Source organism: Mauremys mutica, chromosome 8, assembly GCF_020497125.1.
Source record: "Mauremys mutica isolate MM-2020 ecotype Southern chromosome 8, ASM2049712v1, whole genome shotgun sequence".
In the NCBI taxonomy this organism is placed as follows: domain Eukaryota; kingdom Metazoa; phylum Chordata; order Testudines; family Geoemydidae; genus Mauremys; species Mauremys mutica.
In genome coordinates this window covers 92,441,934-92,456,111 of record NC_059079.1, presented here as the reverse complement: position 1 = coordinate 92,456,111, position 14,178 = coordinate 92,441,934, and positions in this window count along the sequence as shown.

Genomic DNA, 14,178 nt, shown 5'->3' with positions numbered 1-14,178 from the left:
TGTATAGCTAGAGCCAGGGCTATAGTCATGTTATTGTCTAATTTGGGGTGCAGTAGACATATGTAGGGGACTGCATGGATTTAAACTGAATACAGCCTGTGTCTGGAATGAAATACTCACGGACAGACTTAAATTGTTACTTATTTCTCATGAGTTGTCTTTGCATGTATTTGCAGTAAGACTGTCTTTCTTAAGCTCAATAGCAAAGATGGGCCCAAATCAAAACCCTGGGTTTTAACACTCCCAATCTTTGGTGGGGCTTGGAATTCAAATCCAGACATGGTTTTGATTTCATGGCTGGATCTTATCCCTGCACTGGTCCAACTCAAACTCCCAGGTTAAACACCACTGAACTTTCATTGAGTGGACTGAGTTAAAATCCTGATCCAGGCATGACTTTTGTAGCTCAGGCCCATATGTAATTGATTGGTTAGGCCTGTTCCGCAAGATACAAGCGGGTGATTATACTGTCTCATCACATGGTTTGTATTTGCTTAGGTTCAGATTCTCAACTAGAGTTAATCATCTTAGCATTGTTGCTTAGCTGTTATTTCTTAAAGTACTGCAGCCATGATCTAATACCCTCTATTGTGTTCTACATTCTATACAACAAAGGAAGAACAAAGGACGTGGGGTGGTTGGAGGTGGGTTTGTTATTCCGGTATGGTAATTCTAGTTATTATTTAAGAGGGACTTTAATATAATATGCCACTAGGGAAAAAGAAAAGATTTATATACACTGCACACAGAAATAAATTGCCTTCTTAGTTTTGTTCCAGTGTTCTCTTTTGCAGTTGTTGGAGGTGATGGTATGTGAAATAGAGCCTCCCAGGTCTACAATTTCTTCTACTCTGTCCATGAAGTCATGATTCTTCACTTCACAGCAAGACAGGATGGCAAGAGTGATTGTCATTCAACATTAGGGGTCAGATTTTCAGCCCTAACGTCCGAGGACTGGATCTTGCAAGGTTCCAAGTGCACTGAACTCCCACAGGCTACAAGAAGAAACGACAGTCTTTGTTCTTGCCAATCATTTGCACATAGTACATCAATGTTCGTAGCCAGGACTGAAAATTCAGCCTTGAATGACTTAAGTGCACAGTCAAATAGGAAGATGATGGAGAATAAGAGAAACATCCCTAGTTTAAATACTAGCAACTTTAGAACTAGACTGAGCCTTTAGACAGAGCCATGTATATAGAGGAGTGCTGAGATGGTTAGACAGAGCCGTGTGTATATAGAAGTGCTGAGATGGAATTCACAGTTACAGTTCCTTTCCTTATTCTTCCATGCTCAGGGTGAAAGTAATTTTCTGCAGTTCTGAAAAGGGGGCTGCCTAATTTTCCCCTCAGGCCAGCTAAACTCAGCTGGCTGGCATGTCAGGGCAGCACCACCCACTCTCTGCTTTGGAAGGTGAGGAAGCATCACACATGTAGTCCCTACTCACCCCTTCATGCTCAGGCCCATAATGCAGGGAGCCCTAATATGGCCAGACAGGAAGTAGGGTCTGATTTCCCACTGCGCACTGGTGCCAGGTGCAGTCACAATCCCAGCTTTAATACAAGGCAAACTGGGGAGGATACTTGTTAACATGAAGTGACTGCTGTAAGTCTGATCCATTTTAAAGTTTTCCAGTGTCAAAGTCCTTCTAAAATAAGAGATTTTTTTTTAACCATCCTCAAGGCATTTCAAAGCGAATATGCTGCATTACGTAACCTCTGCTATTTTTCAGATACTAAAAACCACTGGGAAAAGAAGAGTGGGTGTGTGGGTGGTGAGTCAAGGAATTATCATAAGAGATGGTCATGAACCAAACCTCCAGACGTAGTTCATACCACAGACTTTGGGGGGTGGAGGCTTGTTGGCATCCAAATCTGGGTCTGGATGAAAATTTCATGAATAGTTCCAATATCTTATCACCCCCACGGATCAGAACATCCTTGAACTCTGGAGGGTTTCACAATATGAATCTCAATCTAGATTGGGCAGCCCTGGGCCATATCTATTTGTCATGTAGTCCACATTCCCATTGCTGACTCACTTTATGCTGTGAGCACAGATATGGAAACTATGAGGTGGTTCAAAAGAACATGATGTCCCCAGCCCTACATGGTGAATGCATGAGGATACAGATAAATTAACTTGTAGGACATTTCAGCTTCTGATGCTTTACTTCAGACACACACAAAACAAAAATATTGCCTGCTTTTCCTGCTAACACTGCATTCTTTTACTGGTACTAGAGAAACACAAAAGTGTAGCCGATTGTATGTAACTGAATAGATTCTGAGTTTGGATGAGGAAATTATCTTCATACAGAATACATAAGAAGCGGTCTGATCTAATCAGCAGAAATCTGAGCATTTTTCACATTTTCCTGAAAATTGGGCTGTTTTTGTGAGATTTTCAATGGGAATGGGCCTTCTTTTATGAGCAACATTTTCACGGCTGTTCCACGTGAGAAGTTGCTCTTTTGCATAGTTTTTGTAGCAGAGTGACCATTTGCACAAACATGGAATTTCAAGGGTGCACCAAACAAGCAAAATAAAGTTGCTGCAAATTTCACACACACATCCCCAGAAACGGGGTAAGGGGACTCAGAAAAGAAAAGAAGGAAAAAATGGTTTATAATTCCCACAGACCTTATTTGCACACAAGCATCAACTGAAAGAAAATAATTATTAGAGCAGTACCAGGTTAAAACCAATGTTACCGGCACAAAGGGCTCTTAATGTGTCTGGATTATTAATGCATTATGTATACAAACTGTTTAAAAAAGGTAACTTGAAATTTCTGTGAATGGTAGTTTGTGTTTTCCTTTCTTTCTATCTATCTCCTCCAACATAAAACACTTCCCAATTCAGATCCAAATGAAAACATTTCCCCTAAGTATCAGTATTTAACAATCAGCTAGAAGAGTCCTCTTAGTTCACAAGGATCATTTTTGCTCTTATGTACCTTAATTTGTTTTCAGTTCTCTGTTACAGATAGTAATTCTGCCTGCCCCCACACACACTGGTAAAGAAGGAGAATTTATTTACAAGGCCAGTCTTTTTCTCTACCACAAGGGAGATCTACTGTTGTATTCAATGTATAAACAGAAGGGAGTTTGTGATTACACTTCCCTTGAAAACTGCAATTATAAAATGTCTCCTGGACACTCATCATTTGTGGCTTCAGTGCCTCTAGAACCTAAACAGTGCTCTCACACAGACGCACATCCGTGTGACCTCCAATACACCTGTTCAATGTCAGTTAAATAAATACACTTCAGTCCTTTAGGCTCGGATTGAGCAAAGAATTTAAGCACTTGCTAATCTTTAGTTATGCTAGATTAGGCAACAGTTCTCTGTATCTTGCAGGATATTGTTTCTTAATATTTCATCCACTATTGAAGCACTGGTTGGGGATTCCAGCCTTGGAAACTGTAACTGTCGTTTCAAAAACAGGTTGTACATTGACATAACATATTGAAACCTGCACAAGAGATTACCTCCTATCTTGAGAGGCCCCTGAAAGTTATCCCTAAATGTACCGAGTGCAATTCTGCTCCCTTTATTAGAAGACCAACTCAGATAAGCATGCATTTTTTGTCAGTTCTTTGAGGAGCATTCGTAAGACAAGTTTTATTGTATCTTTCGTTAATATAGCTCCTTTCAACCCAAATGATCCTCCAAGCAATCTATATGGAAAGGAAGCATTTTTCCAACTCATTGCAATATAGTGAGGCAGAAAGTAATTCCTTGTTAGCCCCAGTGTCTTGGTCACATGCAAGGTTTGGCTAATTACAATCTACCTTTCCCTTGCATTTTCAATACAATAAGGCACTGTCTTCACTTCTGCTCCTAAAGCTCTTGTGTACTGTTGTAACATGTCAGATGGGACAAATTGTGCCATCTCATTGTTCTAGTGAAAATTGCACAGTCATGTTTGCCCATTTCCTACATCTTGTTGGTGATAACTAACCATCTGTCTGTTTCTTCAAAAAGTGCAAAATATTTTGCTGAGCGGGGAAAAAAAAAGCAGAAAACAAAGAACATCCTAAACTACCACCACTGTCAAATAACTTACATTTTTTTCAAACCCACCAAAAATCCAAAATGTCTGAGTTTGCCCAACGTTTGTCACTTTCAATATATTTAGTATTCAGAACCATGCTGCAATCTGACTGTGTAACGTCTGTTATTATGGGTAAACAACTCATTCATCCACTTCACTTTAATAATGTTCACAGCTGTTTTTCTAAACTTTAGATCTGGAAAGCAGATTAATTTTGGAGAAAGTTAGATGTTAAATCACTCACTAGCACATTGAATACATCTCCTGTTAACCCATCAACATGGGTTTTTTATAGTGTCTTTATATAAATCAATGGTGCAGCCTCACCTGGAATATTGTGTGCAGTACCAGTCATCTTATCTCAAAAAATGGTAGAAGAGAACTAAAATGATGGAGAGAAACAAAAATGATCAAAGGCCTGGATAAACCCTCATATGAAAAGAGATTGAAAAGACTAGGACTGACAACTTTAGAAAGGAGACGAATAAGAGGGAACGTAATAAAAGTATATGAAATAATGAATAGTCTAGATAGGGAGAACATAAGCTCCTGATCCACCTTATTTCATAACACAAGAATAAGGGGCTAGAACATGAAATTAAAATGTAGGAAATTCAAAACTGATAAAAGGAAACACTTTTCCATACAACATATAATTAATCTGTGGAACTCATTGTCACAGGAAGTCACTGAGGCCAAGAACTTGACAAGATTTCAGAAGGGACTGGGTGTTGATATGGATATCAAGGATATCCAGAGTTATCATAATTAACAACAATCACAATTTTGGAACATAACATAACAATGGTCATATTGGGTCAGACCAATGTTCCATCTAGCCCAGGAGCCTGTCTTCTGACAGTGGCCAGTGCCAGACGCTTCAGTGGGAAAGAAAAGAACATGGCAATTATCGAGTGAGACATCCTCTGTCATCCGGCCCCAGTTTATGGAAGTCAGATGTTAGAGGCGCCCAGAACATGGGGTTGCATCATTGACCATCTTGGCTAATAGTCATTGATGTACCTATCTTCCATGAACTTATCTAAGTCTTCTTTGAATACAGTTACAGTTCTGGCCTTCACAACATCCCCTGGCAATGAGTTCCACAGGTTGACTGTGTGTTGTGTGAAGACTTCCTTATGTTAGTTTTAAATCTGCTGCCTATTAATTTCATTGGGTAGCCCCTAGTTCTTGTGCTATGTGAATGGGGAGATAATACTTCCCTGTTTACTTTTTCCACACCATTCATGACGTTATGGACCTCCATCATATTCTCCTTTAGTTACCTCATTTCTAACCTGAACAATTCCAGTTTTTTAAATTTCTTCTCATATGGAAGCTGTTCCATACCCCTAATCATTTTTGTTGCCCTTCTCTATACTTTTCCCAATTCTAATATATATTTTTTGAGATGGGATGACCAGAACTGCATGCAGCAATCAAGGTGTGGGTGCACTATGGATTTATATATTGGCATTATGATATTTTCTGTTTTATTATTTATCCCTTTCTTAATGGCTCCTAACATTGTGTTAGCTTTTTTGACTGCTGCTGCACACTGAGCAGGACTCCAAAATCTCTTTTTTGAGTGGTGACAGCTAATTTAAACCCCATAATTTTGTATGTATAGTTGGGATTATTTTTTCCATGTTCATTACTTTGCATTTATCAGCAATGAATTTCATCTGCCACTTTGTTGCCCAGTCACAGTTTTGTGAGATGCTTTTGTAACTCTGCATTCAGCTTTGGACTTAACTATTGAGTAATTTTGTATCATCTGCAAACTTTGCCATCTCCCTTTTTACCCCCTTTTCCAGATCATTTATGAATCCGTTGAACAGCACTGGTGCCAGTACAGATTCTTAGCAAACCCCACTGTTTACCTCACTCCACTGAGAAATCTGACTGTTTATTCCTACCCTTTGTTTCCTATCTTTTAATCAGTTATTGATCCATGGGAGGAAAGGATATTAAAACTTGTGCTTCAGGGCTTAAGACCAGATATTACAGAATGACATCTCAGAGACTTCCCCCTCTAAGTCACAAATTGATATTCAACCCCGGAAAGTAGTAGCTGAAAGCTGTTTGTTTGAATCACTAATCAGTGGCCTATGTGCAATAGGTTGGTGGTTTCATTTCAATTCCCAATGATTAGGTTTGTATATCACAGAAAACACCGCTAGCAATTAGCATCCTAATTGGCAGTCTCAGCAGAAGGGTGAAGTCTGAACGGCTTGTGGAGACTGAACTATTCTGTCACCCCACAAAAGGAGTCTTTCCAGGTCAAGGTGGCGTCACAGGGGAGGTAACATAGGCAAGCTTGATCTGCTGCGACCCTTGCTTTACCAGCTTGGAGAATAGGGAACTTCTGTCTCATTTTAAAAAAGAAAAGAAGAAACACTAATAGTCAAAAAGTCATCCATCCGTTCACATTATTGCTCTGGAATCCTCTCACTGTAGTTCTAGTTCTAATTCTGGATGAGTTACAGATTGAGAAATTCCCCAAACGACGAAAGGGGCAAAGAAAGAACAGGACAAAACATGGCTCACAGAGACATGCTCTTTAGTCCCCCTCTTCCCCCGCCCCTTAAATCTAGAAATTGGACTGAGTGAAAACCCTGGATCCAGATACCCTCCAACTTTGGGAAAGTCTGTCTCCAGGTCTGAAATCTGTGGCTTGGACCCACCTCCACACAACACCAAGGGTATCAATGAAGTCAATGATTAAACTCCAGGAACAACAGGATTGGTCTGTGTTCGTTTGGAAACTCAGACTATGCATAGAATAGAAAACGGGAGCATGTTATGGAAATATGGATCTAATTAATATACATGTTTATGGATCAAACTTTATCCACACTTATTACAAGAAGGCTCTCATCTTTGTGTACCTAATGTAAGTGAAAATGAACCATCTGTTTGAATGGTTTTGCAGCACAGAATAACAGATGTATAAATGAAGTGTCATAAACTGCACTGATATTAAATAGTGCTGGAGGTTGAAAACTCCTGTAGGATTGTTTAAAATCTTCATTCTCCTGGAATGATTAATTGTCCCATGTGTATAACTCAGTGGTGTGTCTCCCATTTTAGCTAGCATGAAGCAGATTACATTGAATTAATAGATTTTAAGACCAGAAGGGACCATTACAATCATTTAGCCTGGCCTTCTGCATAACAAAGGCAATAGGATTTCACCAACCGCTTCCTGCAACTAGCCCATACCTTCTGCTAGAGCTAAAGCATGACTTTTAGAAAGATGGATCAAATACACCCCCGCTTTTCAGTGTTTTAAGGATTCAGATGTATTTCTTTGGACAAACTAGACAAAACAGCCTCAAACTATCCTTAATGAAGTCTGATCTCTGAAAACTAAGAACACTATTGGGATCAGTTGCCATCACTGGTACATTTCAAAGGAATATTTGGTAGTTTAGGTAATCATATATTAGGATGTCTAATTTCAGTATTTGTAAATGAGACTGGAATGTATGTTAATTAAAATACCCACAAGTCAATTCACCTTGAAGAACTGGAATACAGCCCTGAAGTGTATTCTCAGTCATTTTAGATTATCTGCTTGCTCTCTCCCAGTGTTGTCTCTGCATGATACAGATGGTGGACTAGGCTCCCTCTCTCAATGGATTCTTAGCTCTCTTGTTATCTCTCAAAATTAGCCCATGAACAAATTCAGAAGCATTCTCTGAAAGGATAGACATTTCTCTAGAGCCTCACAACAAATGTACAGCATCCCTCAAGTCTCATTCCTTTTACTGTTTCTTTATTCCTTGGTGGAAATACCATACAAATACATTTATGTTCACTGGTTAAACTTCTGCAGGAAGCCAGTTCATTTTTCCTTTAAAATTTTTCCTGGTTTTTAGATGTAAATATAATTGATTTATTGAAAGTGTCTTTTTTGGTCTACTGACATTCTTAAAAATCACAGAATATTTATTTAACCCCCACCGCCAAGCAAACAAAAAATACAAAGAAAATTCCAATAGAGATTAGAGAAAGTGCATTAAAAATCATAATCTATCTTGGAAATTGCTATTGGTACAATTTTCAAAGAAGATTAATTAGGTGCCCAGATCCTATTAAAACTGTGGTTGGGCATTTAATTCCCTTGGCTTCTTTTATAATCCCAGCATCTGTTGTTAAATGTTGCTGTTGAAATAACTTTATTGACATGAATGCTTTCATTTTTTTTAAATATACATTTTTAATTTGGTCTCCTAAGGAGCAGACTGACGTGCTCTTGGGCTGGTTTGTTAAAGCCAGTACTCAGTTAAACTTTTGTGTAAGAAATACCCCATTGCTCTAAATATGTTGGGAGACTAAGTGCCTGATCTGAAACCCATTGAAGTCAATGGAAAGACTTCCACTGGGTTTTGGAGCATGCCAAAGTGCAGGTTCTGGCTAAGTACTAGCTTTTCATCTCTGGAGACCTTTCTTCCGACCTTGCTTTCAATAAGTCTCTCTCTCTCACACACACAAAGGGGTTATGAATGAAGAGGTTATGATCCTGTTCATTCACAAAACCACAGCTCATTTGGCATGATCATCAGTATACCTGCTCAAGGGAGGCCCAATACTGGAATAAGACATTTTTCAATTTGTGACTGTGGTACACTGCCATAGACGTGGGACAGAGGACTTGAATAATAGGGGACGCGGCATATCAAGAATGAGGTACATTAGCAGCATTAGGGGTGAGATGGGGCTAGGTCAGAAATAGAAGGGGTGAAAAGAATTGAGGAATAATGAAGCCTAACCCTGTAGGACCCCAAGCTGCAAACACTTCTGCATCTGAGTAACTTTATGCTTGCAAGCACTCCAGCTGATTAAGTTACACACATATCGAAGGGGCTACACACAAGAGTTGTACTGTTTTAATTGTACAGGTATAGTTATATCACTAAAACTCCTTAGCGTATATGCAATTATACCAGTATAAATTTGCGTATCTCTTTATAGCTAGTCTTGAAAGGATGAGATATTTATCTGTAAATGTTGATAATAGTTGATTTCACCATACACAATACGACGAAAAATATTTCCACGAATAATAATCAGAATTTACAAATAGGCGAAGTAAGAAAAACGCTGCTTGAGAACTTCTTAGCATTTGATTTAATGTTGTTTACTTTGTATATTTTCACATGCTGTTGACAACTTGTGTTTTAACGATTATGAAACTTTAACTTTTTGAATGTCAACATCTAGTGTCATTAAATAATTGTCTGACTTCCTCCTACATTTCCTAAAACAGTGAGCACTTAAATCAATACAAGCAAAAAAAAGTTTAAAACCCAACATTTTGCGTGACTGTGAAAATTGAAATGGATAAAAATTGGAAAAAAAAAGATTAAAAAGAAACATCGATATTATCCATCAAAATTATAAAAACAATTAATTCTGCCAAACCTATGTATAGCTTATTTCAGTATGGTAAGGGCAATAACCTACGCTGATATAAGGCACTATTAAACTGATATGACTACATCTCGTCGAAGGGTTGCACCAGTATACCTATTACAATAATAAATCACACCCTTTACCAACAGAGTTATATTGGTACAAAAACTGTATGTGGATGAGGCCCAATGTCTGTAGGATCAGGGTTATATCTTGATAATAGGAGCCTGATCCATTAGTTGTTGTGCTCCTAAAACTCCTAAGGAAGTTATCGGGCATTCTGAGTGCAAAATGATGGCACAGTTGTAACCTTATCTGTTATCTTAAGCAGTTCATTATCAGTTCCTAGGGATAACATCCTGAAGCTGTATTCTGCAATTGCCCCTAAAAGATCTTACCTTGTTTTTGTTTTTCTAAAGTTTTGCAGTTCATATTCAATTACAATCTTTCCTATGTAAATAGCATGTTTGTAACAGGTGAGTTTCAGATATTGTGCTTGCAGAGCATACAAACAAACCCAGACACACTGGACACATTTAATACTAAAAGAAACTTCAATATTTTAAGAAGGTTCATTATTTTCCCTACCAGAATTATTTGGCAAAAGCAGAGTGTTAAATGCTATTGAAGTAGAAAGCAAAGCTTCTTAAATGTCAGGGGAAGATTTACAAAGTGTCTAAGTACCCCAGAGGCTGACATTAATTTCCTAGCTATCAAATGCCCAAATATGAACTATATTCCTCATCATCCTAGCTTTTCCTCGAAGTTGCAATGGGGAACTGATGGGGTTAAGCATAAGCCAACTCTTTCAAATTACTAAAAATTTCAGTAATAAATGCCAGGGACTTTATTAACATGTGCTGTAAAAGCTCAAGGCTTGACATTAACTTTCTACTGTCAAAGAGAAACTTTATTCTGTGACATTTACTACATGGTAGTTTCCTGAATATTATTATAAACTCATGGTCTTGTGTGTATCAGGTACATAAGAAGTGTATTGCTTATATTTTATTATTCTTTTTAAAGTACAGTACCCCAAAAGATGCAGAATGTTTGAAAAGGATGCAAATATACGATTACTTGGTTTGGACAATATTGCTACGCAATCTAGGAATTCACTGTGCTGCATTCCGAGCTTCACAGTAATAGCGGGGAGAACTCTATGATTCTAACCCTTAGACCTGCATGCTCCGAAAGGACAATCCACTTCCACTGAAGCTAAAGAAGAATTCCCATTAATTGCTAACTGTTTGAGGTCTGTGGCACATAGTTCATCTCTTCTGATTGCATCCAGGAGAGGGCAGGGGTACTAGCCAGTACACTGTGTCACATTTTCTGTAATGCCATGGGAATTGCAATCAGGAGAGTTACTTGAGATAGCACAGGTTAAATGGGAAAGTGTTGGAGGCAGGCTATTCTTCAAGAGGGGACTTCTGCTCCAGAATCCTAACCCATTCCTCCCATCCCTAGTAGTCTGCTAGAGCCTGGATTTGTTATGCTTCAAGACATGCTACGACTCACCTATTTTCCCTGGCATTATTTGGAAAGGAAATGGGTTTAACTGGGTTTACGGGGTGGACGATAATGGAATAAGTTTGCTTTGAGGTTGGGAAGGTCTGTCTCACCATGGTATTTGAAATGACGCAAACTGGATCATTGTTCATGTCAACTGTCTGCAGGTGCCTAAAGAGCTATGTCAAAAGTGAAGTGCTGTGTGTTCTGTTTCCAAACACAATGTAATGGCAACACATTCTTGCCACTCTGGTACTCACCAGCAGCATGCTATTGCATGGACAGATGACTATTTGAAGCAATGGTACTCTAATGGGTACTTGGCTTTAATTCCTGGTAAACAGCTAGACAGGTTGGTATGCAACTGGCAACATGAATACTCCTCACTAACAGCCATAGTCCTCTCATCATTAGAGCCACAGTGCTAAACTAGAAAGGGATTCTGATTGGAAGCTTGGCTCTCATACAAACCAGAGCAGAACAAATGCCTCAAATTGGTATAGAACTTTGAGTGTGAATATTCGCTCCTGCTCTGGTGCAGTATTGCTAATACTAAGTGGTAAAAACCCCATTGGGGTTGTCTTAAAAATCATGAGATTTAAAACCAAAAAACCCTCCAGTGCATGTGGTTTTTCATCTGCCTCGGCAGTTAGTTACTATCTGTCCCAGGGACTGCAGTTTTGCCAACTTTCATGATTTGACTGGAAGTCTTGTGACAACTTAGTTTTCACTAAAGCTCCAGCTTCTGGAGTCATGTATCAGAACCTCTGCTTCCATTTTTTTTAAAGTGTCTAGCCCTCCTGGTACAAGATAAAATATTTCAACAAGAACCCTAAAACCTAAAAAAACCCCAGAACCCCAAATCTATTATTTTTAAAATAATGATTTGGGGGGATCCCAGACACTTAGGTTTGGCAATATTGACTGTATTATGCCTAGAGTCTTGGATCAAAACTCTTATACATTTAAATAAATCTGTGAGATGAGGATATTAATGCCTACCCATCACGGTGATGAGATGATTCATTACTATAGTTACTGTTTATATAATAATTTGAAAATATCAAGAACTGTATATGGAAGAGATGATTTATTCAGACACATGCATTAGAGAAGCCTTGGGTATGTCATGCACACCTGAGAATTACTCATGTTATAAATCTAGCCAAAAGAATTGCTCCGTTCATTCTTGTATCTTGGACTCCCATATGGTTAGTATTTGAAATGATAAAAGCAAGCACAGTTCATGCGGCAGCTTTGGAAACTGGAGTCAATAAATCATCTAGTGGCCAGTTTTACATCACAACACAAAATGTACAAAGGACCAAATCTTGCTTCCACTGAATTCAATGGGAGTTTTACAGCTGATTGCGGTGGAACTAGGATTCGGCCCTAGATGAAAATATTTATTATTCAGGAAGGGTATTCACTGAATAAATGCTTTCGGAGTTAACAATGGAACAGCCTCCTATTTACTGTTCCGAAGATCTGCTCCCTCTTTAGCTTGCATTATTCTTTTCACACTTATCTCTGTACCTTCCCTTCTGTCCCTGTCACTGAATTCATTATTCATTTTTCTGACACATCTACTAAGTGATCTAAGCCCCATTATGATTAGCTTCAAAATATGTTAATCACAAAGCCCACTGTATAAATATTTAAATTTTATATTTTAGTAAATCTACCATATCAAAAGGAACAGGAAAAAGAAAGAGAAGGGACTGTGCACATTTATTATGTATGCTATTATTACAGGGGAGCATGACAATGTCTATGCAGAAGGATCTCGTGGCTAATACAAAAGAAAAGAACCTACTGAAAAACATTATCGAAGTGAGTAGATAGATGGCCTGTACCCGACAATGATGATTAATGTACTGAGGCCTTGCTATTACAGTGATGAGCATACTGATCAATAGATAGATAGACATGTAGATATGACATCTGACAAATTAGAATGCGCTAAGCCACACTTTCAAAGTAACCTGGGAAGTCATTTTTAAATAGTTATTTGCATGTTTGGGTTCGTATAGTATTTGTGACCAGGGCAGAAGAAACAGAGCTAGTTCTAGAGACATGTAAACCACAAAGTAGCACATTCTGTTCCACTCCCCGTGGTACCTCCCCATCAAGGCCTGATACACAAGCAGCTGGGACTATCAGAAATGAATGTAGTCCAGATCCACCATGCAGCTATGCCAATTTACACCTGCTAAGACTCTGGTTCGAAGATGGAAGGGATATGAGAAAGGCCAGAATCCAAAGGGAAGGAGGATAAGGAAATTTGCGGGGAGGGGAATGAGCAATGGGAACCTCCCAAAGGAAGTGGGAAGGAGAATAAACTGTTGACCCCTGGAGGCGATTTTCACATTGCCTGCTAGAACAGCCTTAGAAAGAAGAATGAGTGATCTCCTGGGGAAGCCTGTTCCCATGAAATTTCCATCCCAGGTTTGCCTATTCAAGAGCTGCAGGCAGTCAATATAATAAACATCCAAACTTTTGTGTTCTTCTCTCTTTCAGATCTGCAATTGCTTTAATAGTCTACCTTTATTTGATTTAAAAAACCAACAACCTGTAGCTTTTGTGTCTGGGGTATTTTGAATTTCCAAACTACTAGGTATTTTGCATGTTGGCACTGATATTTAAAATTCCCTTGATCTTTGGGTTGGTAGAGCCTTAGGCCTCATTTCAGCATAGTACATGAGAATGCTTATGCAGAAATATATTGTGACTTAAACATATCCTTAAGATTAGATGCATGAGTAATTGCTCCTCGTGTGCCTAAAGTTAAGCATGTGCTTCCTTTGGCTTGAAGCCGTAGAGGATAAGGGTATCTCTGCTCCCATCTCTCTTGGGGTACTGGGGAAAGCATGGACACAGAGCAACATTGTCTGCATCAGTTATTTCCCTAGAACTCTAGGTGGGCAAAAGCAGCAACGTGGAAGAAGCTCTGTCCCCATCCATTGATTTACAAGGGAAACACTGGCCAAAGAGAGAGAGAGAGCTTCATTTACATAAGCTGTCTGCCCCGATTCCTCCACTGACTCTTCAGAACCAATGATAAGTGCACACAGACTCAGCATTGATGAGATAGTAGAACTGAACGGAAAGAGACAGGACTCAGAATTCTGCATGCTACTGGCTCCCTTCCGCTGATGATTTTGCACTAAGAGCACGTTGCTGTGA